Source organism: Somniosus microcephalus, chromosome 12 (assembly GCF_052327205.1).
Source record: "Somniosus microcephalus isolate GS21.2 chromosome 12, FLI_Smic_1.0, whole genome shotgun sequence".
In the NCBI taxonomy this organism is placed as follows: Eukaryota; Metazoa; Chordata; class Chondrichthyes; order Squaliformes; family Somniosidae; genus Somniosus; species Somniosus microcephalus.
Genome location: NC_140998.1, coordinates 204386554 through 204412137, shown reverse-complemented (window position 1 = coordinate 204412137; position 25584 = coordinate 204386554). Strand labels below are relative to the sequence as shown.

At 44.6% G+C, this 25584-nt stretch overlaps 1 pseudogene; it reads right to left on the bottom strand.

Moving 5' to 3' along the window:
- Positions 1 to 1391: 1391 nt before the first annotated feature.
- LOC147109947 (myelin-associated glycoprotein-like) lies at positions 1392 to 20188 on the bottom strand (annotated as a pseudogene).
- Positions 20189 to 25584: the final 5396 nt, after the last annotated feature.

Genomic DNA, 25584 nt, shown 5'->3' with positions numbered 1-25584 from the left:
AGGCGGTGCAACTAAGGTTCCTGGGATGCGAGGGCTGTCTTATGATGAGAGATTGTATAGAATGTGTCAATAATCTCTGGAGTTTAGAAGAATGAGAGGTGATCTCATTGAAACATACAAGATTTTGAGGGGGACTGACAGGGTAAATGCTGAGATGTTGTTTCCACCTGGCTGGAGTGTCTAGAACCAGGGGCCACAGTCTCAGGATAAGGGTTCGGCCATTTAAGACCCAGATGAGGAGGAATTTCTTCACTCAGAGGGTTGTGAATCTTTGGATTTCTCTGCCCCAGATGGCAGTGAATGTTGAGTCTTTGAATATATTCAAGGCTGAGATAGATAGATTTTTGGACTCTAGGGGAATCAAGGGATATGGAGATCGGCTGGGATAGCAGAGTTGAGGCCGATGATAAGCCATGATCTTATTGAATGGTGGATCAGGCTCTAGGGGTCATATGGCCTACTCCTGCTCCTATTTCTTATGTTCTTATATTTGACAGTTTCTGACCTCACAAACCGATAGCTAATGGAGTGGTTATGTCACTAGATTGGAAATCCAGCGATGGCAGTTTCAGAATTTGAATTCAGTGGACAAAAGACCGTTAATGAAAGAGTTGGCAACAGTTAAATTACAATGAAGCTGTCGGATTGCCGTAAATGCCCAACTGGTTCACTGCTGCTCAGCAGGGAAGGAAACCTGTTGTCCTTACCAGGCCTGGCCTATAGGTGGCTCCACTCCCACATCAACGTGCTTGCCCCTTAACTGCCCTCGAACTGGCCAAGAAAGCCTCCCAATGAAATAAGTTTAGAAATAAACGCTGTTGTTGCCACCGACCAACTCGCTAATGATTATAATAAAAGCATTGTAAGCATGAATCCGGAGCTGAAGTACTTAATATAGCTAGTTGCCTAACTCCCAGACCCGCCCGTTATAATTATCTCCTTCAGCAGGGTGAAGATGAAAACTATTTATGAAAGTTGTCCTGAAGGACTCTGATGGATGTTGACACTAAGGTGAGCCTTTATTACACTGGGCTGGGAGAGGCTGCAAAACTAACCCAGCCGCTTATAGATTAAACGCTGTCCCACAGGGGTATTTGACAAGACAATAGGGCGAGGTCTGAAAAGAAAACACGTTCGAATTAAGAAAATTGTTGTTTTATTAAAGCAGATAAAATAATTTAAAGTTACATTGCGTGCTTCCTGCTCAATTTCAGACATAGGCTTGCCCTAGAAACTCCTTTGGGACTGGAAATCAAATCTTCCCACAAAGAGAATTGAAATCATAGCCATTAATCTGGTATAGGTGTCTATTCACACAGCACTTCCTGCAATGTGAAATTCCTATTCTAAGTCATTAGACCAGTCTTGTTGCTATTGATGGGTTCCATCTGTCAGAATAGTGTGAATCCAGCTGGATTTCCTTTAAATTTAATTGCAACATATTCACAGGGCTCCTCTTTCTGGAGATATCGCTCTTGCTTGCAAAAGTCTGAAACACTGACAGCTGCATACTGGACCTCTTCACTTTGAGCTGACCGGTTTGGTGTAGCCACTCTCAAACCAGTGTTTCTGTACTTGTCATGTCTCTGTAACAGAACGTAGTGTGTTAGATGTGGAGCTACTGAACCGGGTGAGAGTGTGGGTACTGTTCCAGAATAACCCGCTTTATTCCATCACTGCCACCATTCCAATTGTCCTATTCAGCTCCTTCTGCCTGTAAAAGTAAACATTGGGCTTCCCCTGGCCCCGAGTAGCACCGCGCCGATACTATTCCCCCCTCCTCAACACTTACCCGACTGCTGGGGGCAGTTCCTGGGGGGCAGCCTGAGTATAATTCTTTGCTCCACTCCCACCCTCACCTCCCTGTCCTCGGCCTCCTACACTGTTCCAATGAAGCTCAATGGAAACTCGAGGAACAGCACCTCATCTTTCGCTTAGGCACTTTACAGCCTTCTGGACTCAACATTGAGTTCCACAATTTCAGATCATCGCCAATGCCTCCAATTTTTTCGATTGCATTTGTTGGTAAGGATTCTGTTGTTGCCATTTACACCTCCTCTCGACCCAAGTTATGTTCCATTACTTGTCCCATTAACATCCCCTTTCACCTCGCACCATCATCCCATTTGTCATTTAATCTCTCCTGCCTTACACCCTATCACAGAACTTCCCTTTTTTTCTCCCCTCCCCTCCCCCCTTTCCATGTCTTGGTATGTGCTTAAAATCTGTTAGATTTCTAACCTTTTCCACTTCTGACGAAAGTTCATCCAACTGAAATGTTGGCCCAGAATTTCGGGTCTCCACGGGTCAGTACGCACGGGGTTCTCACCCATACGGCCCAATGGAAGTGCCAGTTTCGTGCGTGCGCTGCGCATGCACGGGAAACCGGAACTTCCACGCCCGTGAAAGAAAGGGTTCAGAGGTCGAGCACGTGCGCTGGAGAGGCAGTGCGTGCGCATTTAACTTACATTTTATTCCAGATTTCTCTGGCAGGGTAAGTCTCCAGGAGGTACACGTTAAGTTTTAGTGATGTTTTGGGGCTTATAGTATTTATAGGTTTGGCAGCTCTTCCTGTCAAACTTATGAATGAAGCATTCCCTGCTACCATTGGCTCTCCATGGCCCAGGTGATCCCAGAGGACGCATCGACCCAACTGCGCCCCTGGGATATACAAGCACTGTGCGCCGGCAGTTGGAGGAGACCCAGGATCGGAATCCCACGTGGGCCCGCAGCTCAGGGCACGCTCGGTGAGTGCAGGTCGGGGGCTTGCACACGTGGGACGCCTCCGACACGAATTTCTGGGACGTTACCTCTCTTTCTCTCCAAAGATGCTGCCTGACCTGCTGAATATTTCCAGCATTCTTAATTTTTAATATAGCCAATGATTTCAATCGGGTTCGGGTGGGAGTTGGGGCTGGATATTGATTTATGACCCCCGACTTAAAATCTTTCTGGGCTTGGACATGCGAGCTTATTGCTCACCTAGGCCCCTCGCATGGAATGTTGCCGCCCCTCGGTAAACCAGCGCCATAAAATGCAGGGAGGACCATGTAGATCATCCCAGAGAAATAACATTCTAATTGAGCCTCTCAAAGCCCACATACTATGTGATCTTGTTGATAATTTAAACCACCGGAGGTACTGCCACGGGTGAGGTGAGTGTAAATATTACTCCGATTAATATAGGAAGTGAGGCGGGCAATCAATACTCTTAGATGCACTCTGAATTCAATAGAAATCTACTACAGTGTAAAGGCATGATGCATTGACCAGGACATGACCAGCACATCACTTTCTGTTAGTAGCATGAGGTACTCATTCCACCCCTTAAAAACACAGGCAAACAATTTTCTAGAACACCTGTTGACCCGTTGAACTGCACGGTTAATGTGACTGACTCTGGTTACAAGCAGTGCCAATATCAGGCAGGGGTAACTCCATTGGATGCTGGGCAGTTGCCATGCCCTCACTTACCTCGGTGTTAATTGGGTTCTACACCACAAAGCAACTCACCGAATCACTGTTGGTTAGGGCGACACCAGTGGCAACTTTTGTCTTCTTCCTGAGTGTTAAAAATAAAAAATAAGGTGCATCTCACAACAGATTAAAATTAAATGTAATAAATCATACAATGCCTGTGTTTTTGGATTCAAAAACAATTTCTAAATTTGAAGATGACACCAAATTGAGGGGGTGGGGGCAAGGTAGTCAACTCTGATGAGGATTGTAACAAGTAACAGGATCACATTAACAAACTCACAGAATGGGCAAGTAATTGGAAAATGAAGTTCAGCACAAACAAATGTGAGGTATTACATTTTGGTAGAAAGAATAGGGAGGTCACTTATCACTGGGAGGGTGCGAGTCTAGGTGGGGTAGAGGAACAAAGGGATCTCGGAGTACAAATAAAGAATTTGCTACAAGTTGCACCACAGGTTAGCAAGGCCATAAGAAAAGCAAAACAAGCACTAGGGTTTATTTCAAGAGAGAAATAATTGAAAAGTAGGGAAGCTCTGCTCAACCTGTATCGAACCTTGGTTAGACCACACTTGGAGTACTGCTAACAGTTCTGGTCACCATATTATAAAAAGGATATAGTGACACTGGAGAGGGTGCAGAGAAGGTCTACAAGGATGATACCAGAAATGCGAGGTTCAACATATCAGGAAAGGATGAACTGACTGGGGCTATTTACTCTGGAAAAAAGTAGGTTGAGGGGTGACCTAATAGATGTCTATAAAATTATGAAAGATTGTGATAGAGTTGATACAGAGATAATGCTTCCACTTGCGGGGAAGAGCATTACTAGAGGCCATCAATATAAATCTAATAGGGAATTCAGAAGAAACTTCTTTACCCAGAGAGTGGTGAGAATGTGGAACTCGCTACCACGGGGAGTGGTTGAAGTGAATAGTAAAGATGCATTTAAGGGGAGTCTGCAGAAGCATATGAGGGAGAAGGGAATAGAGGGTTACACTGATAGAGTTAGATGAGGGAAGACGGGAGGAGGCTCGAGTGGAGCACAAACACTAGCATGGACTGGTTGGGCCGAATGGCCTGTTTCTGTGCCATATATTCTATGTATTGTAATCCTATGTAATCATCAGTGATTTGTTTATCTGACATTGCCTGATTAGCATAGACAGGATTTGATTCCCGTTACTTTTCTATTCTTACACTTCCAAATTTCTAAATGAAGATTTCTCCCTATCTAATGGAGCTGAAAATGATATGGTGCAGTCCGCACTGGGAGGAATGATGAGCCAGCACAGTGATCCATTACAATTGTAGACAGATTTTCGCACCTATTCAAATAATGGACACAGGAATTCCGCACTTTAAGTTAACACTCTTTGATGAGCAAATAGAGGAGTTTTGTAAAGTGCCTGCACATCAAGTAAGTATCAGACGGGGGAGAGTTGCTGTTTGTTGAGACTGTGTTTGAACTACAGGCATGAGTTCCACACATTGTCTTAACACCCTATTAAGTAGCAGACAAGTGTTTCACGCAGTGTGTTCACACCTTGTTAAATAGACACGATTTGCACACGTTGGTTTGACAAACTGTCTAAAGAGCAGACGGAAGAGTTTAATGCAAAATCCTACCAATATTTTACAATTTAGACAGGACTTTCAGAAAGTGCGGTAATACATTCATTCCCCATATTACATTGTTTAATTCTGGACCATTGGAGTTATCAACTGAGAGAGAAAAGAATTTCCTTTTTGAATCAGTTTGAAAACCTGCATTCTGTTTGCTTACTCCTGTGACTAAAACGAGTAAATTTGTCTTCAACTTTAGCTTGTTATTGTTTATTTCTGATGCTGTTATGGGAAATTGCCGAATTAAAAACCAGCTTCACTCAAACAGGACTGTTGGACTTCATTGAGATACACTTTCTGCCCAGTCTGAGGTTGTTCTAAGGTATGGGGTTGAAAAAAGATAATATAAGAAACATAAAAACATAAGAACATAATCAATAGGAGCAGGAGGAAGCCATTTGGCCCCTCGAGCCTGCTCTGCCACTCAATAATATCATGGTTGATCTTCTACCTCATCTCCACTTTCCTGCACTATCCCCATATCCCTTGATTCCCTTAACATTCAAAAATCTATCGATCTCATTCGTGAATATACTCAACAATTGAGCATCCACAGCCCTCTGGGGTAGAGAATTCCAAAGATTCACCACCCTCTGAGTGAAGACATTTCTCCTCAGCTCAGCCCTCAATGGCCGACTCCTTATTCTGAGACTGTGACCCCTGGTCCTAGACTCTCCAGCCAGGGGAAACATCCTCCCTGCATCTACCCTGTCAAGCCCTGTCAGCATTTTATATGTTTCAATGTGATCAACTCTCATTTTTCTAAATTCTAGAGAATATAGGTCTAGACTACTCAATCTCTCCTCATAGGACAGTCCCCCCCATCCCAGGAACCAGTCTGGTGAACGTTTGTTGCACTCCCTCTATGGCAAGGACATCCTTCCTTAGGGAAGGAGACCAAAACTGTACAAAATACTGCAGTTCTGGTCTCACCAGGGCCCTATATAATTGTAGCAAGACTTCCTTACTCTTATTCACAAGTCCTCTTTTCATAAAGGCCAACATACCATTTGCTTTCCATATTGCTTGCTGTACCTGCATGTTAACTTTCATTGATGCGTGTACAAGGACACCCAGTTCCCTCTGAACATCAACATTTCCCTATTCTATCTTTCCAAAAACGGACATTTTCTGTGATTATTTAAAATATATTTAAATTAGCTGCTTCTTTCGAATTGTCGATTTATTTAAATTCACTTGTTCCAGTTACTTTGTTGATGGTATTCAACAACCTACCTTTCTTCAATTGAGAATTCTGACAGTAGCCTTGGAAGAAACATGCTGAAACTAATCAGCTTTACAAGACACAACTAACGTAAAAATATACTCTGAGTTCCTGCTAACAGCTACCCGCAGGAAAGTTTTTCAGCCATGGATCACTGAGTAGCACTCTCGCCACTGAGGCAATTATTTTGTGGGTTCAAAGTCCCGCTTCAGGGATTTGCCACAAACATCAAGGCTGAGCCTCCACTGCAGTACTGAAGGAGTGTTGCACTGTCGGAGGAGCCTTCATTCGGATGAGACGTTCGACCGAGGTTCCATCTGCTTTCTCGGGCGGACGTAAAATATCACATGGCACTATTTCAAAGAAGAGCAGTGTCCTGGCCAATATTTATCCCTCACTCAACAGATTATCTGGTCATTATCACATTGCTGTTTGTGGGAGCTTGCTGTGCGCGAATTGACTGCCGGGTTTCCTACATTATAACAGTGACTACACTTCAAAAGTACTTCATTGGCTATAAAGCACTTTGAGACGTCCTGAGGTAGTGAAAAGCGCAATATAAATCAAGTCTTCATTTATTTACTTTCTTACTATTGGAGGGATTAATATTTATAAAAAACCATCCGTGGCCCCCACACTCCTTTGTAACGGCCTCTGGCCCTACAACAATTAGCACCGCTTCGAAATCTGCGATGTTCTAATTCCAGCCCCTTGTTCCCCCTTTCAATCTCCCTCCATTGGTGGCCGTGCCTTCCATCACTCAGCCCACAAACCCTGGATTTATCTCCTTGGAATCCACCGCGGCTCCACGTCTATCTTCTCCATTAAGAACCTCCTTAAAACCAACCTCTCTGACCAAGATTTAAATTACTGCTTATTACATCAGCTTCTCTGAATTGGTGTCCGAGTTATGTTCCCTTCTGAAGCCCTTGCAACTGTTCCTACACGATGCTCTTTGAATGCAAGTTGTTGGCTGGCTGCTGCAGCTCAAATCCAGAAGAATGAAATTGCAATTATATAGTGCGGTTACCTCAGGATCTTCCCAAAGCATTCCACAGCCAAGGAATTATTATTTGAAACTAGTTTTCTAAGCAAACATGGAAGCCATTTTGAGCAGAACAATAACCCACAAACAGCAATAAGACAAATGAAGAGTTAATCATCTTTCCTGGAGCGATAGTGGATATATGCTTGCCGTGACACAGGGAGAACTTCATTCCTCTTCCACCAATATTATCGTGGGATCTTTCACATCCATTTGAGCAGGCAGATGGTGTTCCAGATTAAATGTCCAGTATGAAAGACGGCATCTCCAACAATGCTGCACTCCTGCATAATGTCAACCTAGATGTGGTGCTCATGTTCTGTTTTGAGGATTCAACCCAAAATCTTTGGGCATGGAAGCGAAAGCTACTGGGGCCAAGACTAGAGAACGATTATTCTGGTCTGTTATCGGTGTTGGGAGAAGCGATAGGCCGGTGATAGACTGGCCATAGACTGGCCGTAGAGCGACCAGGGGCAGATGAGACTTTAACACTTCCCTACTTGCGCCACAGAAGCACTTGACCTCTTTAATCCTCCCCTTCACAAATCGTAGCAGAGTTTCAGGGTCAATGCTCTCATGGGTTAATTATGTGAAACAATAGTTTCTCACAGGCCGAAATTCTGATGCCATGGCCCCTATTAAATCTGTGATTGACACAAGAATTTAAGTAACTATGAACCACAAATACCTCCATATCTTCACCACGATCAGGATCAGCAGGATTACTCCGGCGGCTGCTAGTACTGAGATGACAATATTCCAGGGAAATATTCCTACAATATTCAAAAAGACTTTGCAGCATATTATTGCTCTAATAATACATCGTGGTATTAGGATAACTTTTATCAGCTTGTGTGGGCAAGTTTCCTGGAAATTCTCATCTTATAAGTAAGAGTCTCAGTATTTCTATCCATTCTGAAAAAGGCATGACCGTGACCCGGCAATCAGAAGATGCACTATTTGGAAATTACCCCGAATCTATTCTCCATAAAAATCCTTAGGGTGTTTTATTCATTTAATGGGGAATGTTCACTGAGCACTGAGAGGGCATCATTTGAACTGATGTCTCCTTCCAAAATCTGACACTGAATTTCAACAATGGATATGCCCCCTATGTAAATTTGAAATAATTGTCTTAAGATTGCTTTCCTACATGTTATGTTCATAAGAAATCAAGATAAGAAAATGTAAATAAACAACCCCCTGTACACATCTCTGCATTGGTAAGACGTGTTGAATCATTTAATGCAACTTTTTGGTGAATAAAATTATGTTGGAGCCGTGAAAGTGTGAACAGGAAGGACCTATTTCCCCCAGATGACAGGTCAATAACCAGGAGCACAGGTTTAAAGTAATTGTAGAAGGATTAGAGGGGAGTTGAATGGAATTTATTTCACCCAGACGGTGGTGGGGTACTGGAACGCACTCTCTGAAAGGGGGATAGAGGTAGAAACCCTAATTGCATTAAAAAAGTCCTTGGATATGCACTTGAAGCACCATAACCTGCAACGCTACGGACCTATATACTGGAAAGTGGGATTGGGCTAGAGACCTCTTTTCGGCCGCCGCAGACACAACTGGCCGAATGGCCTCCTTCTGTGCCCTAAATATCTATGATCCTAATTGAGATGTTTTGCAAAATCGGGCCTTAAAGATCTAGCGACTCCTCTCCATACGATACGGTGTTTGAAAGGCATGGGACTATCCACAGTGAAAGCATGTGATTAATGATATGACTTAATATATGTATCCAGGTATAACCCCGAGAGCCTGCCTGTATCCTCGCTGCATACCTGGATCTGTTCGCCTGTTGTCCAATACTTCAATTTAATCTAACATCTGCTCTTTCAATTATCCCGAATGTTCTGGCTCAATTTTCAGGATTATCCCATGTTATCTACGAAGCATACCTCCAATACAATCACCGATGGGCAATCTGATATAGCTATAAAATTTGAACGAAAGGTTCAAAACTAGCAACTTCATGAGAACAAAAGAACATAAGAAATAAGAGCAGGAGTAGGCAATACGGCCCCTCAAGCCTGCTCTGGCATTCAATAAGATCATGGCTGATCATCGACCTCAACTACACTTTCCAACCTGATCCCCATATCCCTTAATTCTTCTGCAGTCCAAAAATCTATCGATCTCAGCCTTGAATATACTCAATGACTGAGCATCCACAACTGTCTGGGGCAGAGAATTCCAAAGATTCACAACCCTTTGAGTGAAGACATTCCTCCTCATCTCAGTCTTAAATAGCTCACGCCTTATCCTGAGATTATGCACGCTAGTTCTAGACACTCCAGCCAGGGGAAACAACCTCTCAGCATTTACTCTGTCAATCCCCTTCAGAATCTTACATGTTTCAATGAGATCACCCCTCATTCTTCTAAACTCCAAAGAGTATAGGGCCAATCTATTCAATCTCTCTTCATAGGACTGCCCTCTCTTCCCGGGGATCAATCTAGTGAACCATTGTTGCACCACCTCTACGACAAGTTTATCCTTTATCAGAAAACGAGACTAAAACTGTACAATGTTTAATTAAATGATAGACTGCAGCCGGCTACCATTAGACTGAGAGGAAACCTGACATCATACAGCGTTCAATTCATTCAGAAGGTTCTGTTTTAATAACGATTGCACGCTACTTCTACTGCTTTATACTAATCCCTTCCAATCGTGACAAAAACAAGGCGACACTAAACAAATCCGGAAATGAAAGACAGATTTAAAATGTATTCACTATTCCCATCGCAACTTTCAATGAGTTGTTGGCCCGACCATACACTATGTAAAATATCCATGGATTCAGAATTAAATTACCAATGGTTTTGGCATGCAGCTCTCGAATGGAACTGTTATTTGCCACCGTTCACTTAGCCACTAACAATTAATGTACCAAACCGTCCACAGTACTAATATTACAGGAAAATTTAGTATTTACCTCCAGATTGGGGCTGGTATTTGCCGACACTAACGCCATGCTCGTTTACTCCAAAACAAGAGAGCAGGTGGCCAATTCCAGTTGGGTGAGTCAGTGTCAGGGAGCTCTGCACCAGGTGATTATTCAATGCCGAGGAGAGGATATTGATATCTGAACTGTTCGCAGTGATGTTTCTCCCATTGATGCCCCAGGTGATGGTTGCTGGGGGCTTGGCTCTGACACTGCAGGTACAATGAACCCCACCCTCAGAACTGGTGCAATTCGGGCCTGATACCATCGTGGGTTTATCTAAAAAAAAAGAGAAGTGAAATTGAGATAATTTCCATCAAGCAGTTTGCAGTGTCTAAATAGACCCAATTTCGGCATTAGATTAAGCAGAGAGATCACTGCACATAACGAGATTGATTAGGACCATTCAATGTTACATTCATTTAATGCTTCATCAGACATTCCTTTCCCCTACTTTCTAGCAAGGCACTTAGTCAGGTCTAAAATTGCATCAAGCCAATGAGAGATCGGATTGAAACTCATAAAATTCTAACAGGACTAGACAGACTAGATGCAGGAAGGATGTTCCCGATGGTCGTGGAGTCCAGAACCAGGGGTCACAGTCTAAGGATAAGGGGTAAGCCATTTAGGACAGAGATGGGGACGAATTTCTTTACCCAGAGAGTGGTGAACCTGTGGAATTCTCTACCACAGAAGGCAGTGGAGGCCAATTCATTAAATATATTCAAGAAGGAGTTGGATATAGTGGATATGTTTCTTAAGGCTAAAGGGACCAAGGGATATGGGGAGAAAGCGGTGACAGGGTACTGAATTTGGATGATCAGCCATGATCGCATTGAATGGCGGAGCGGCCTCGAGGGGCCGAATGGCCTACTCCTGCTCCTATCTTCTATGTTTCTATGTTTCTATGTCAATTGATCCATATATTTCCTGGACCAACATGTGCGATGAGACAGTTGTCCTTTCAGGAGAGATTCAATGGATTGGGCCTATACTCACAGGAGTTTAGAAGAATGAGAGCTGATTTCATTGAAACATCTGAGATTCTGAGGGGGATTGACAGAGTAGATGCTGAGAGGTTGTTTCCCCTGGCTGCAGATCTAGAACTCGGGGTCACCGCCTCAGCATAACGGGTCGGCCATTGAAGAATGATGTGAGGAGGAATTTCTTCACTCAGAGGGCTGTGAATCTTTGGAATTCTCTTCCCCAAAGTGTTGTGAATGTTGAGTCATTGAGTATATTCAAGGGTGATATAGTTAGATTTTTGGACTCTAGGGAATCTAGGGATGTACTATAGGCCCCCAAACAGTCAGGGGAGATAGAGGAACAGATATGTAGACAAATCTCAGAAAAGTGCGAAAATAATAGGGTAATAATTGTGGGGGATTTCAACTTCCCCAATATAAATTGGGATAGTCAGAGTGTGAAAGGCTTAGAGGGTGCAGAATTCTTAAAGTGCATCCAGGAGAGCTTTTTGAGCCAACATGTAGAAAGTCCTACAAGAGAGGGGGCGGTACTGGACCTAATTCTGGGGAATGTAGCCGGGCAAGTGGTGGAAGTGTCAGTAGGAGAGCATTTTGGCGACAGTGACCACAATTCGGTGAGATTTAAGGTGGTCATGGAAAAAGCCAAAGACGGCCCGGAAATAAGGGTTCTAAATTGGGGGAAGGCCGATTTTAATATGATAAGGCAGGATCTGGCCAAATTGGACTGGGAGCAGCTACTTATACGAAAATCCGCATCAAAACAGTGGGAGACTTTCAGAAGGGAAATAGAGAGAGTACAACGCCAACATGTTCCTGTAAAGGTCAAGGGGGGGACCAACAAGCAAAGGGAACCTTGGATGACAAGGGATATACAAAAATGCATTAGAAATAAAAGGGGGGCTTTTGGCAGTTACAAAAGACTAAAGACGGAAGAAGCCCTAGAGGAGTATAAAAAATGCAGGGGCATACTTAAAAAAGAAATTAGGAGGGCGAGGAGGGGCCATGAAATAACACTGGCGAGCAAAATAAAGGAAAATCCTAAGATGTTTTATAAGTATATTAAGGGCAAGAGGATAACCAGGGAAAGGGTGGGGCCCATTAGGGACCAAAGTGGCAATCTGTGTGTAGAGCCAGAGGATGTAGGCGGGGTTTTAAATGAATTTTTTGCATCTGTGTTCACTATGGAGAAAGACGATGCAGACATAGAAATCGGGCAAGGGGGCTGTGACATACTTGAACATATTAGCATCGAGAGGGAGGAGGTGCTAGCGGTTTCAGCAGGCCAAAAAGTGGATAAATCCCCAGGCCCGGACGAGATGTATCCCAGGCTGCTGTGGGAGGCAAAGGAGGAGATTGCAGGGGCTCTGACACAAATTTTCAGAACCTCTCTGGCCACAGGGGATGTACCAGAGGACTGGAGAACAGCTAACGTAGTACCATTATTCAAGAAGGGTAGCAGGGATAAACCAGGGAATTACAGGCCAGTGAGCCTAACATCTGTGGTAGGGAAATTATTGGAAAAAATTCTGAGGGACAAAATTAGTCTCCACTTGGAGAGGCAAGGATTAATCGGGGATAGTCAGCATGGCTTTGTCAAGGGTAAATCATGTCTGACAAATCTGATTGAATTTTTCGAGGGGGTGACTCGGGGGGTGGATGAGGGAAATGCTGTGGATGTGGTTTACATGGACTTCAGTAAAGCTTTTGACAAAGTCCCGCATAGGAGACTGGTCAAGAAGGTAAGAGCCCATGGGACCCAGGGTGCCTTGGCGCGTTGGATCCTAAACTGGCTGAGTGGCAGGAGGCAGAGGGTGATGGTCGAAGGTTGCTTTTGTGACTGGAAGCCTGTGTCCAGTGGGCTACCTCAGGGATCGGTGCTGGGTCCCTTGTTGTTTGTGATATACATAAATGATTTGGATGAGAATGTAAAAGGTATGATCAGTAAGTTCGCAGATGACACGAAAATTGGTGGGGTGGTAAATTGTGAGGAGGAAAGCCTTAGGCTACAGGACGATATAAACGGGTTGGTCAGATGGGCGGAAAAGTGGCAAATGGAATTTAACCCTGAAAAGTGCGAGGTGATGCATTTTGGACGGACAAATAAGGCAAGGGAATACACAATGAGTGGTAGGACCCTAGGAAGTACAGTGGGTCAGAGGGACCATGGTGTACATGTACATAGATCCCTGAAGGCAGCGGAACAGGTAGATAAGGTGGTTAAAAAGGCATATGGGATACTTGCCTTCATTAGCCGAGGCATAGAATATAAGAGCAGGGAGGTTATGATGGAGCTGTACAAAACGCTGGTGAGGCCACAGCTGGAGTACTGTGTGCAGTTCTGGTCGCCTCACTATAGGAAGGATGTGATTGCTTTGGAGAGGGTGCAGAGAAGATTCACCAGGATGTTACCTGGCATGGAGCGCCTCAGCTATGAAGAGAGGCTGGATAGGCTGGGGTTGTTTTCCTTGGAGCAAAGAAGGCTGAGGGGGGACCTGATTGAGGTGTACAAAATGATGAGGGGCATAGATAGGGTAGACAAAGAGGAACTTTTCCCCTTAGTAGGGGGGTCAATAACAAGGGGGCATAGATTCAGGGTAAGGGGCAGGAGATTTAGAGGGGATTTGAGAAGGAACTTTTTCACCCAGAGGGTGGTTGGAATGTGGAACTCAATGCCTGAAAGGGTGGTAGAGGCAGGAACCCTCACAACATTCAAGAAGCATTTGGATGAGCACTTGAAATGGCACTGCATACAAGGCTATGGACCAAATGCTGGAAAATGGGATTAGACTGGACAGGGATGGATGGGCGGCGCAGACACGATGGGCCGAAGGGCCTCTTTCTGTGCTGTAAAACTCTATGACTCTATGACTCTATGATATGGAGATCATGCGGGAAAGTGAACTTGAGGTCGAAGATCAGCCATGATCTTATTGAATAGCGGAACAGTCTTGCGGAGCCGAATTGCCAACTCCGGATGCTAATTCCTATGTTCTTATATTCTTATGTTGTGAGAATTCCCGAGTTACAATAGTGTAAATCAACCCGACCAGCTCCTCCAACATGTCATTTCTGGTAATCACCTCAATAACCTCTGCTCAGTTTTTGTCTTTATTTAATACTATAAATTTCTACCTTTGTGATGGACTAAAATGTTCCTACACTTCAGGACCGCTGGGTTCAGTCCGCCGCATGGAAATTCTGGCGTTGCCCATCCCACATATTCATTCATTTGGTTTTAACCAATCAGAAATACCTTCTACATTGAGTTGTGTATTTGAGTCTGCAGATGGTTTTTAACAGTGTCTTATCCTCAATGAATTTGATTCAACTCTCCTTCCTTTCTGACATTTCAGGCAATATTACTGACGGATTTTGAGACAGTTGTGTGAACACTGGCGGAAAAGAACGATTCCGAATCACTCTAAGACGGATTGATGTCCCAATATACATTTGATAGGTTGACACAGCACTTACATTGTACAGAAATCAGTGTGGAGCTGTTCGTTTTGCCCAAGTTATTGTCAGCCACGCACCAATATTCACCGTTATCTTCAGCACTAACTTTGTGGAATATCTGCTTCAGTTCTCCGGTGGAAGACCTGCTGATCACTTCACCATTTCGGACCAATGTTAAATGCACCGGTATGTTCCCCCGGGCCGTGCAGTATAATGTTAAAGAGCTCCCTTCCACTGCCGCTATAGAGGAATTGATGGCTGGTTTTTGTGCGCCAGCTGGAAGAGATGAGGCCATTGGATCTAAATGGGGTTATCAGTGCGGATGAGGAAAATAAAACAATATATGTGATAACTAAAGAAGAATAGTAAAGTAAGATATGGTGGTTATTCTGTAAACTATCAATTGAAAATGCAGATCATGCCTTTTAAGCACTAGATCTTCAGCTTATTTCAAAAATAAGCATTATTTCCCCTCTTATCTTCAAGGGTTTGAAGAGTAGTATGCTTTCCCACGTAAGGTTCTATTCCTCCAGCACATCAATCAAGTGGCCATTCCTCCCAGATTAAGTTGGGTGGATTTTCCCATCTCGTACACAGTGGTGCTGAGGCCAATTTTTGAATCCCGAGCACCGCCCCAGGTACCACAGGGAGTGGTGGAAGTGAATAGTATCGATGCATTTAAGGGGAGGGTGGACAAGCTTATGGGGTAGAAGGGAATTACAGGTTACGCTGATACAGTTGGTGAGGAAAGACAGGAGGAGGCTCGAGTGGAGCATAAACACCGGCATGGGCTGGTTGGGCCGAATGACCTGTTTCAATTACTTGATTATCCAGGCGAGCTATCACTCTATTTAGCATACAGACATCTATTGAACAGGTTCATCAATAACATGGTTGAATGAAGCATAGTGCAGGCACTTACGCTTAACATCCAGTGTAAGAGTTTCTTCTTCAGCAGCCGTGATGCCATCGACTATAAGTCTACATCCCAGCTTCTTCCCATGATGGTCCGGTGATGGGCTGAAGTTGAAAGTGGATGAAACCTTCTGGGAACCCTCGAAACTGTTATAATGTTTTTTGAAGCTTTAATCTCTGGCACAAATTGAGGTACAACTTTGTCATGGGTCCACATCAATTCAAGGTTGGCGGACGGGCAACTATGTGTAACAGAGCAGATCAGGTGTGCTGGCTTTCCTGAAATCAATTCCCCAGAGACTGATATCTGTGGTGTATCTGTAAGGAGAGAAGGACATTTGCGTAACCGTATATTTTAATTTAGAAATAGCCAATTGTGTGCAAGTTGATTCAGCCGAATGACTCTGAAACATGACCCTATGATATGGGGACCTGTAAATGATCTGAGTGAAGAAATCCCTCCTAAGTATTGACCATGTCCTCTGACCCGTCCATTAGAAGTACAAACCTTGATTTATTTTTCCACATTCTTGAGGGATTGGATTTTGACACACCAGTCTTTACTTTTATTCATTCATGGAATATGAGCATCGCTCAGAAGGCCAGCATATATTGCCCATCCATAATTGCCCTTGAGAAGGTGGTGGTGAGCCAGCTTCTTGAACTGCTGCAGTCCGTATGGTGATGGTACTCCCACAGTGCTGTTAGGGAGGGAGTTCAATGCATTTGGCCCAGTGACGATGAAGTTTTCGCGATATATTTCCAAATCAGGATGATGTGTGACATGGAGGGAATTCTGGAGGTGGTGGTGTTCCCATGCGCCTGCTAGAACATAAGAAGTAGGAGCAGGAGTAGGCCATACGGCCCCTCGGGCCTTCGCCGCCATTCAATAGGGTCATGGCTGATCCGAACATTATGGTCACGTCCACTTCCCTGCCCTCTCCCCATAACCCTTATTCCCTTATCAGCTAGGAAACTGTCTATCTCCATTTTAAATTTGTTTAATGTCGCAGCTTCCACAACTCTCTGAGGTAGTAAATTCCATAGATTTACTACCCTCTGAGTGAAAACGTTTCTCCTCATCTCAGTTTTGAAAGGGCAGCCCCTTATTCTAAGATTATGCCCCCTAGTTCTAGTCTCACCCATCAGTGGAAACATCCTCAACGCATCCACCCGATCAAGCCCCCTCACAATCTTATATGTTTCGATAAGATCGCCTCTCATTCTTCTGAATTCCAATGAGTAGAGGCCGAACCTACTAAACCTTTCCTCATAAGTCAACCCCCTCATCTCCGGAATCAGTTGAGTGAACCTTCTCTGAACTGCCTCGAGAGCAAGTATATCTTTTCTTAAATATGGAAACCAAAACAGTACGCAGTATTCCAGCTGTGGCATCAACAGTACCCTGTATAACTGCAGCAAGACTTCCCTGCTTTTATACTCCATCCCTCTTGCAATAAAAGCAAAGATTCCATTGGCCTTCCTGATCACCTGCTGTACCTGCATACCAACCTTCTGTGTTTCATGCATCAGGACCCCCAGATCCCTTTGTACTGCAACACTTTGCAGTTTCTCTCCAGTTAGATAATAACTTGCTCTTTGATTTTTTCTGGCAAAGTGCATAACCTCACACATTCCAACATTATATTCCATCTGCCAAATTTTTGCCCACTCACTTAGCTTGTCTATGTCCTTTTGCAGGTTTTTATGTTCTCCTCACTCACTGCGTTCGTTCCTATCTTTGTATCGTAGGCAAACTTGGATACGTTACACTCGGCCCCTTCCTCCAAATCATTAATATAGATTGTAAAGAGTTGGGGTCCCAGCACCGACCCCTGCGGAACACCACTAGTTACTGATTGCCAGCCAGATAATGAACCATTTATCCCAACTCTCTGTTTTCTGTTAGATGCCAATCCTCCACGCATGCCAGTACATTGCCCCCAATCCCATGATTTGTTATCTTGTGCAGTAATCTTTTGCGTGGCACCTTGTCAAATGCCTTTTGGAGGTCCAAATACACCACATCCACTGGTTCCCCTTTCTCCACCCTGCTTGTTATGTCCTCAAAGAATACGTGCAAATTTGTCAAACACGACTTCCCCTTCGTAAAACCATGCTGATTCTGTCCGATTAAATTATGCTTATCCAAATGTCCTGTTACTGCTTCCTTAATAATGGACTCCAACATTTTACCAACCACAGATGTTAGGCTAACTGGTCTATAGTTTCCAGCCTTTTGTCTGCCTCCCTTTTTAAATAAGGGCGTTACATTAACAGATTTCCAATCTGCTGGGACCTTTACTGAATCCATGGGGTTTAGGAAAATAACCACCAATGCATCCACAATCCCTACCGCTACTTCTCTCAAGACCCTAGGATGTAAGCCATCAGGTCCAGGGGATTTATCCGCCTTTAGTCCCATTATCTTACATAGTACCACCTCCTTAGTGATATTAATCGTGTTTAGCTCCTCCCCGCCTATAGCCCCCTGTTTGTCCAGTGTTGGGATATTTTTAGTGTCCTCTACTGTAACGACCGATACAACATATTTGTTCAGCGTTTCTGCCATCTCCATGTTCACCACCACTAATTTCCCGCTCTCGTCCACTAAGGGACCAACATTCACTTTAGCCACCCTTTTTCTTTTTATATAACTGTAGAAACTCTTGCTATCTGTTTTTATATTTTTTGCTAGTTTACTTTCATAATATATCTTCCCTTTCTTAATTAATCTTTTAGTTATTCTTTGCTGGCTTTTAAGTGATTCCCAATCTTCTATCCTCCCACTAGATTTGCCTACTTTATATGACCTTGTTTCAGTCGGATACTATCCTTTATTACTTTACTTAGCCATGGATGGCTGTCTTTTCTTTTACGCCCCTTTTTCCTCACTGGAATATATTTTTCTTGAACGTTGTGAAATAGCTCCTTGAATTTACACCACTGCTCATGTACCATCTTGCACTTTAATCTATTTTCCCAGTCCACTTTAGTCAAGCTGCCCTTGTCCTTCTCGGTGGAAGAGGTTGCGGGTTTGTGAGGTGCTGCCGAAGAAGCCTTGGCGAGTTGCTACAGTGCATATTGCAGATGGTACACACTGCAGCCATGGTGCGCCGGTGTTTAAGGTGGTGGATGGGGTGACAATCAAGCGGGCTGCTTTGTCCTGGATGGTGTCGAGCTTCTTGAGTGCTGTAGGAGCTGCACTCATCCAGTCAAGTGGAGAATATTCCATCACAATCCTGACTTGTGCCTTGTAGATGGTGGGAAGGCTTTGGGGTGTCAGGAGGTGAGACACTCGCCACAGAATACCTAGCCTCTGACCTGCTCTTGTAGCTGGTCCAGTTAAGTCCCTAGTCAATGGTGACCCCCAGGTTGTTGATGGTGGGGGGTTCGGCGATGTTAATGCCATCTAGCGCTGCACTTACTGACTGAACAACGCAGGGAGCTTCTGTAAGTTACTAAGAAAGCCAGCGCCCCATTTCAGTTCAAGTCAAAATATAACACATACCTAGGAATTATTCAATGGACCAGTGCTGACGGTGTAGCCTGTGACATGGGACAAGAGTAACAAGAAATCTTTCCAAGTTAGGCTAAAATTAAATGTCACTGGCGAGATGGAATATAAACTACAAAAGGAACAAATCAAAAAAACTTACATAAGATGGAAAGAGTGACTTTAGATTTGGCAGAATATCATTCTATATTATTCTGGGCGTTGATGATCTTCAATTTGAAATAATAGTCACCTTCATCGCCCTTCGTGATACCCTTTAAACGTAAGGAACATTGTTTCTTTCCAAAGTCGCCGGTGAACTCAGCTCGCCCTCTATAGTTCAAGGACACCTTGTCTGAATGCCGGGAATCACAGATAATCGAGAAACCTGATGTTCCAGGATCAGGAGACCCCTTGAACCACATACCCCCCGGATTGCGGCCAGAGGTGGGATAATCAAAAGTACACGGGATCTCTGCACATGACCCGCTCACTGCTGACACATTCCACGGCACCTTCACAGACCATCGTGAACTATGGATAACTGGTGAAAAAATAGAAATTAAACACCCTTTAAAATCCGAAATAAAATCGCAATTAAAATATCCCCTGACCGTCAAGTTAAATATTACTAATTTCCCCTTTAAAAACCCCACCAACATATTCATTAGTACATCAATTAAGACTCGTGAAATTTTCATTAAAACTCTTCAAATTCCAATAAGTTTTCCATTGAAAGCCGATAAATCAGAGAGTAAATATTAAATCAATCTTATAAAATACAGGATAACGTTTCAAAAAAATATACATTAAATGCGCAAATCGGTAATTTGTAAATTACCGACAAAACATGTACTATCTCCACAAACAATGAATTGTTTAATTTCCCAAAAAATGGAGATCGCATCTGACATTAATTGTTAAATATGAATAATTTACCTTCGCTAATTATCAGAATGGAGATAAATCTGATATTCTTCATGACTGGAGGCGGTTCACGATGTTAAAATGACAGAACTTGATTTTATCACAGAAAAGTCACATTTCTGCATTCCGTTCGCCAGTAGCAGGCTGGAGTTCATAGCGAATCGAATCAGTGTATTAGGAGGTCAGCAGTTCGCCACCCACCAATCATTGGGAACGCGATAGCTCAGACAACTTGCGCCTCTCCTCAAATGTTGGTGATCTAAACTGCTGGAAATCTGGGACACTTCCAATATGACAGAGTGCATCACTGATCGGCCCTCAGTTACATGATATGTTGAGGCCCAGACAATGCTGGTTAACCTGAGCAGAGATGCACCCAGCCCTCTCATCATCTGCACCGTTGCAGGACAGGCGGTGGCACTTTAGATTGCAATATCTAAAATAGCCTCTCCACCAGCTGTCGACGCCCCGACACACAACTCCAGGACACTGAGCTATTTATCAGCCCTTGAACATGTGAATGTTTGAAGTATGAAGCTATGGTTAGTCCTGTAGCCGCTTTCTACAGACGTGTGTGTTGATCACCTTCAGTAGTTCGGGGACACAACACGTATTCGAAATGTCAAAAGATACAAAGGAGTTTCACAGTAAACAGCTTCAAGTGGGCATAGTGCCATTTTTAGAAGTGACTTCATTGTTTATACTGACACTGGAGCGAGATGAAATCTGCTGAAATTAACTCATTGAGATCCCAGTTGCCACAATGACGAGTTTATGAAGTTTCTGACTTTAATGCTAGAACTGTGACGTGTGACGTGAAATTTCAGATTTGGAGTGTCAATGCTGCTGGAAACAACGTGCATATTTTTATCCACGAGAACAAATCCCTGCCAATTGACCAATGGCATCAAATCCTGGATACAAACGGGAACGTCATTCAAAAACAGTCCAGCTTCAAACTGGGCGCATTTGGAATCAGACTAAGAAGCAGAATCAGTTCAGATTAGTTGGAAAATAAACATAGAAACATAGAAACATAGAAGAGAGGAGCAGGAATAGGCCATTCGGCCCCTCGAGCCTGCTCCACCATTCAATGAGAGCATGGCTGATCATTCAAATTAAGTACCCTTTCCCTGCTTTCTCCCCATATCCCATGATCCCTTTAGCCTTAAGAAATATATCTAACTCCTTGTTGAATATTGTTAATGAATTGGACTCAACTGCCTTCTGTGGTAGAGAATTCCACAGGTTCACCACTCCCTGGGTGAAGAAATTCCTCCTCATCTGCGTCCTAAATGGCTTACCCCTTATCGTTAGACTGTGACCCCTGGTTCTGGACTCCCTGGCCATTGGGAGCATCCTTCCTGCATCTAGTCTTTCTAGTCCTGTTAGAATTGTATAAGTTTCAATGAGATCCCCTCTCATTCTTCTAAGCTCCAGCGAGTTTAACCCAATCGACCCAATCTCTCCTCATACGTCACTCCTGCCATCCCAGGTATCAGACTGGTGATTCTTCGCTGCACTCCCTCCATGGCAAGAAAATCCTTCCTCAGATAAGGCGACCAAAACTGCACACAGTACTCAAGGAGTGGTCTCACCAAGGCCCTGTAGAACTCCAGCTAGACACCCTTGCTCCTGCACTCGAATTCTCTCGTTATGAAGGCCAACATACCATTGTCTTCATAACCGCCTGCTGCACCTGCATGCTTACCTTCAGCGACAGGTGCACAAGGACACACAGGTCTCGTTGCACTTCCCCTTCTCCCAATCTATCGCCATTCAGATAATTCTCTGCCTTCCTGTTTTTGCCGCCAAAGTGGATAACCTCGCATTTATCCACGTTATATTGCATCTACGATGCATCTGCCCAATCACCCAACCTCTACAAAAGGCTCGTATCACTGCTACCATGAAGGGGTTAGTGATCAATCGCTACCTTACCTTATAGATCTCAGTAAAACACCTCGGATGAGCCTCGTGCAGTTTGGGCAACGCACTGTGGTCCATTTTCACTATTCTAAATCTGAAACCCGTTACGTTTTCCTGAGAAAATTGCTTATTTTTTCTGGTGCCTCGGGAAAAATATCCACCTCCAGCTCTCGGCCCCAAACTACATCCACCACCACCTGGGATATTTCATATTGCAGTGATTTCATTCACACTGTATTAATAGCCTGCAATTCCTATGTCTTGTCATGCATTTATCTTTATTATCTCCTTGGAGGTAAACTATTTGTCTCTGGCTGGTTTTCATCAGCACGACCCTTTTGTTGGGTTAAGCAGTTCCCTTCCTTCCCTTGATGCCACTGACTGTATAAAATTATTTCCCAGTTAGTTACTCTCACAGTTCTGGCTGCACCTGGTCAATTTCTAGTACCACCTCTTGCTGTAACTATTAAATAGTGTTATTACATCTTTACATTAAATATTAGGACATTATTTACTGTAAGAATCTCAGCTTCATAAGATCAAATGTTCAAGATGTCTTTTAGGTCACTGCTCAGCCTTCTCGTTTTCTGGAGAAGAGAGACACAGAGAGAAAGTGTCTGAGAGAGAGAGTATGACGGAGAAAGAGGGAGACAGGGAATGCTTGCTAAGATCAATGTCACAGTCTCGATTTACAGGCTAGTTTAGTGATGTGAGCTCAGTCCCAGGGCCCAGTTTTTCATGTTAATGCAATAAGATGATACAATCAGATGTTGGGACACCGTTGCATCGTGTGTGTGTTGGGTGGGCTTGGGTTCAGATTCAGGGCCCAGTTTGATTGTTTTCCTGTTCAGATGGTTGACTGACTAGTTTAGAGATGTGTGTTCAGACCCAGCTCTCAGATTGGCTTAACTGACTAGTTCAGTCATGCGTGATCAGACCCAGGTCTCAGTTGGTTATTAGGGACCAGTTTTGGGATGTGTGTTCAGAACCAGGTCTCAGTTGTCCTTTACTGACTAGTTTAGGGATGTGTGTTCAGTCCCAGGTCTCAGTTGGTCTTCACTGTCTAGTTTAGGGATGTGTGTTCAGACCCAGGTCTCAGCGTGGCTTTAATGACTAGCTTAGGGATGTGTGTTCAGACCCAGATCTCAGCGTGGCTTTAATGACTAGCTTAGGGATGTGTGTTCAGACCCAGGTCTCAGTTGGACTTTTCTGACTAGTTTAGGGATGTGTGTTCAGACCCAGGTCTCAGTTGCAGTTTACTGATTAGTTTAGGGATGTATTTTCAGACCCAGGACTCATTTGGTCTTTACTGACTAGTTTAGGGACGTGTGTTCAGGCCCAGGTCTCAGTTGGTCTTTACTGACTAGTTTACGGATGTGTGATCAGACCCAGGCCTCAGCTTGGCTTTACCCTTTCTCCCGCTCGCAGAATTCCCGTTCTACCTGGACCCCTCCCCCTGGACTCTTACCCTCTCTAGATCTTTTCATCGCTAACTGCCGCCGTGACATCGGCCGGCTCCATTTCTCTGCTCCCCTCACTCACTCCAACCTACCTCCCTTTGAACTTGCAGCACTCCATTCTCTTAGATCCAACCCTGAGATTGTCATTAAACCCGCTGACAAGGGTAGGGCTGTTGTTGTTTGGCGAACTGACCTCTACCTAGCGGAAGCTGAATGCCAACTCTCCGACACCTCCTCCTATCTCCAACTGGACCATGACCCCACTACCGAACATCAAACCACCGTTTCGAAGACTGTCACTGACCTCATCTCCTCTGGAGATCTTCCCCCCGCTGCCACCAACCTCATAGTTCCCCAACCCCACACAGCCCGCTTCTACCTCCTTCCCAATATCTACAAAAAGGACTGCCCTGGTAGACCCATCGTTTCAGCCTGTTCTTGCCCCACGTAACCTATCTCTTCCTATCTTGACTCTCTCTTTTCTCCCCTTGTCCAGTCTCTTCCCACCTACATCCGTGACTCTTCGGACGCCCTCTGCCACTTTAACCATTTGCAGTTTCCTGGCCCCAACCGCTTCCTTTTCACCATGGACGTACAATCCCTCTACACCTCCATCCCCCACCAGGATGACCTGAGGGCGCTCCACTTCTTCCTTGAACAGAGGCCCGACCAGTCCCCATGCACCACGACCCTCCTCCGCCTGGCTGAACTTGTTCTCACATTGAACAACTTCTCCTTTAACTCCACTCATTTCCTCCTAAAAAAAGGTGTTGCCATGGGTACGCGCATGGGTCCTAGCTATGCCTGCCTTTTCGTGGGCTATGTGGAGCAATCTTTGTTCCAGTCCTACTCGGGTACCCTCCCACACCTCTTTTTCTGATACATTGATGACTGTATTGGTGCTGTTTCCTGCTCTCGCCCCGAGCTAGACAATTTAATTCACTTTGCCTCCAATTTCCACCCTTCCCTCACCTTCACATGGTCCATCTCTGACTCTTCCCTTCCCTTCCTCGACTTCTCCGTCTCCATCTCTGGGGATAGGTTATCGACCAATATTCACTACAAGCCCACTGACTCCCACAGCGACCTGGACTACACCTCCTCCCACCCCGCCGCCTGTAAGGACTCTATTCCATTCTCCCAGCTTCTCCATCTCTGCCGCATCTGCTCTGACGATGCTACCTTCCACACCAGTGCTTCAGACATGTCTTCCTTTTTCCACAACCGAGGATTCCCCTCTACCATGGTTGACACTGCCCTCGACTGTGTCAGTTCTATTTCCCACACTTGTGCCCTCACCCCTGCCCCTCCCTCCCGGAAACACGATAGTGTTCCCCTTGTCCTCACCTTTCACCCCACCAGCCTCCACATTCAACGGATCATCCTCCGGCAATTCCGCTACCTCCAAAGTGATCGCACCACCAAACGTATCTTCCCCTCCCCTCCCCTTTCAGCATTCCATAGGGGCCGCTCCCTCTGTGACACCCTAGTCCACTCCTCTATCACCCCAAACAGCCCTTCCCCTTCGCGTGGCACCTTCCCGTGCAAGCAGAGCAGATGTAACATCTGCCCCTATACCTCCCCCCTTCCCACTGTCCAGGGCCCCAAACAACACCCCTTCCAGATGAAACAGCGATTTACTTGTACTTCTCGCAATCTAGTATACTGTATTCACTGCTCACGATGCGGTCTCCTCTACATTGGGGAGACCAAAGGCAGATTGGGTGACCGCTTTGCGGAACACTTCTGTTCAGTCCATAAGGTTGACCCCAATCCTCCGGTCACCTGTCATTTTTATTCACCGCTCCATTCCCACTCGGACCTCACCGTCCTTGGCCTTTTGTATTGTTCCATGGAAGCTCAACGTAAACTCGAGGAACAGCACCTCATCTTCCGATTAGGCACTTTGCAGCCTTCCGGACTCAATATCGAGTTCAACAATTTCAGAACGTAACCTCGGCCCCTATTAATTATTTACCTGTAATTTTTCCTCTTCTTTCTCCACACCTTTTCCTTTTGTTTCACTCTCCCACCTGGCAGCTATCTCTTGCCCTGCCAGTACACTTCACACCTAATCTCAGCC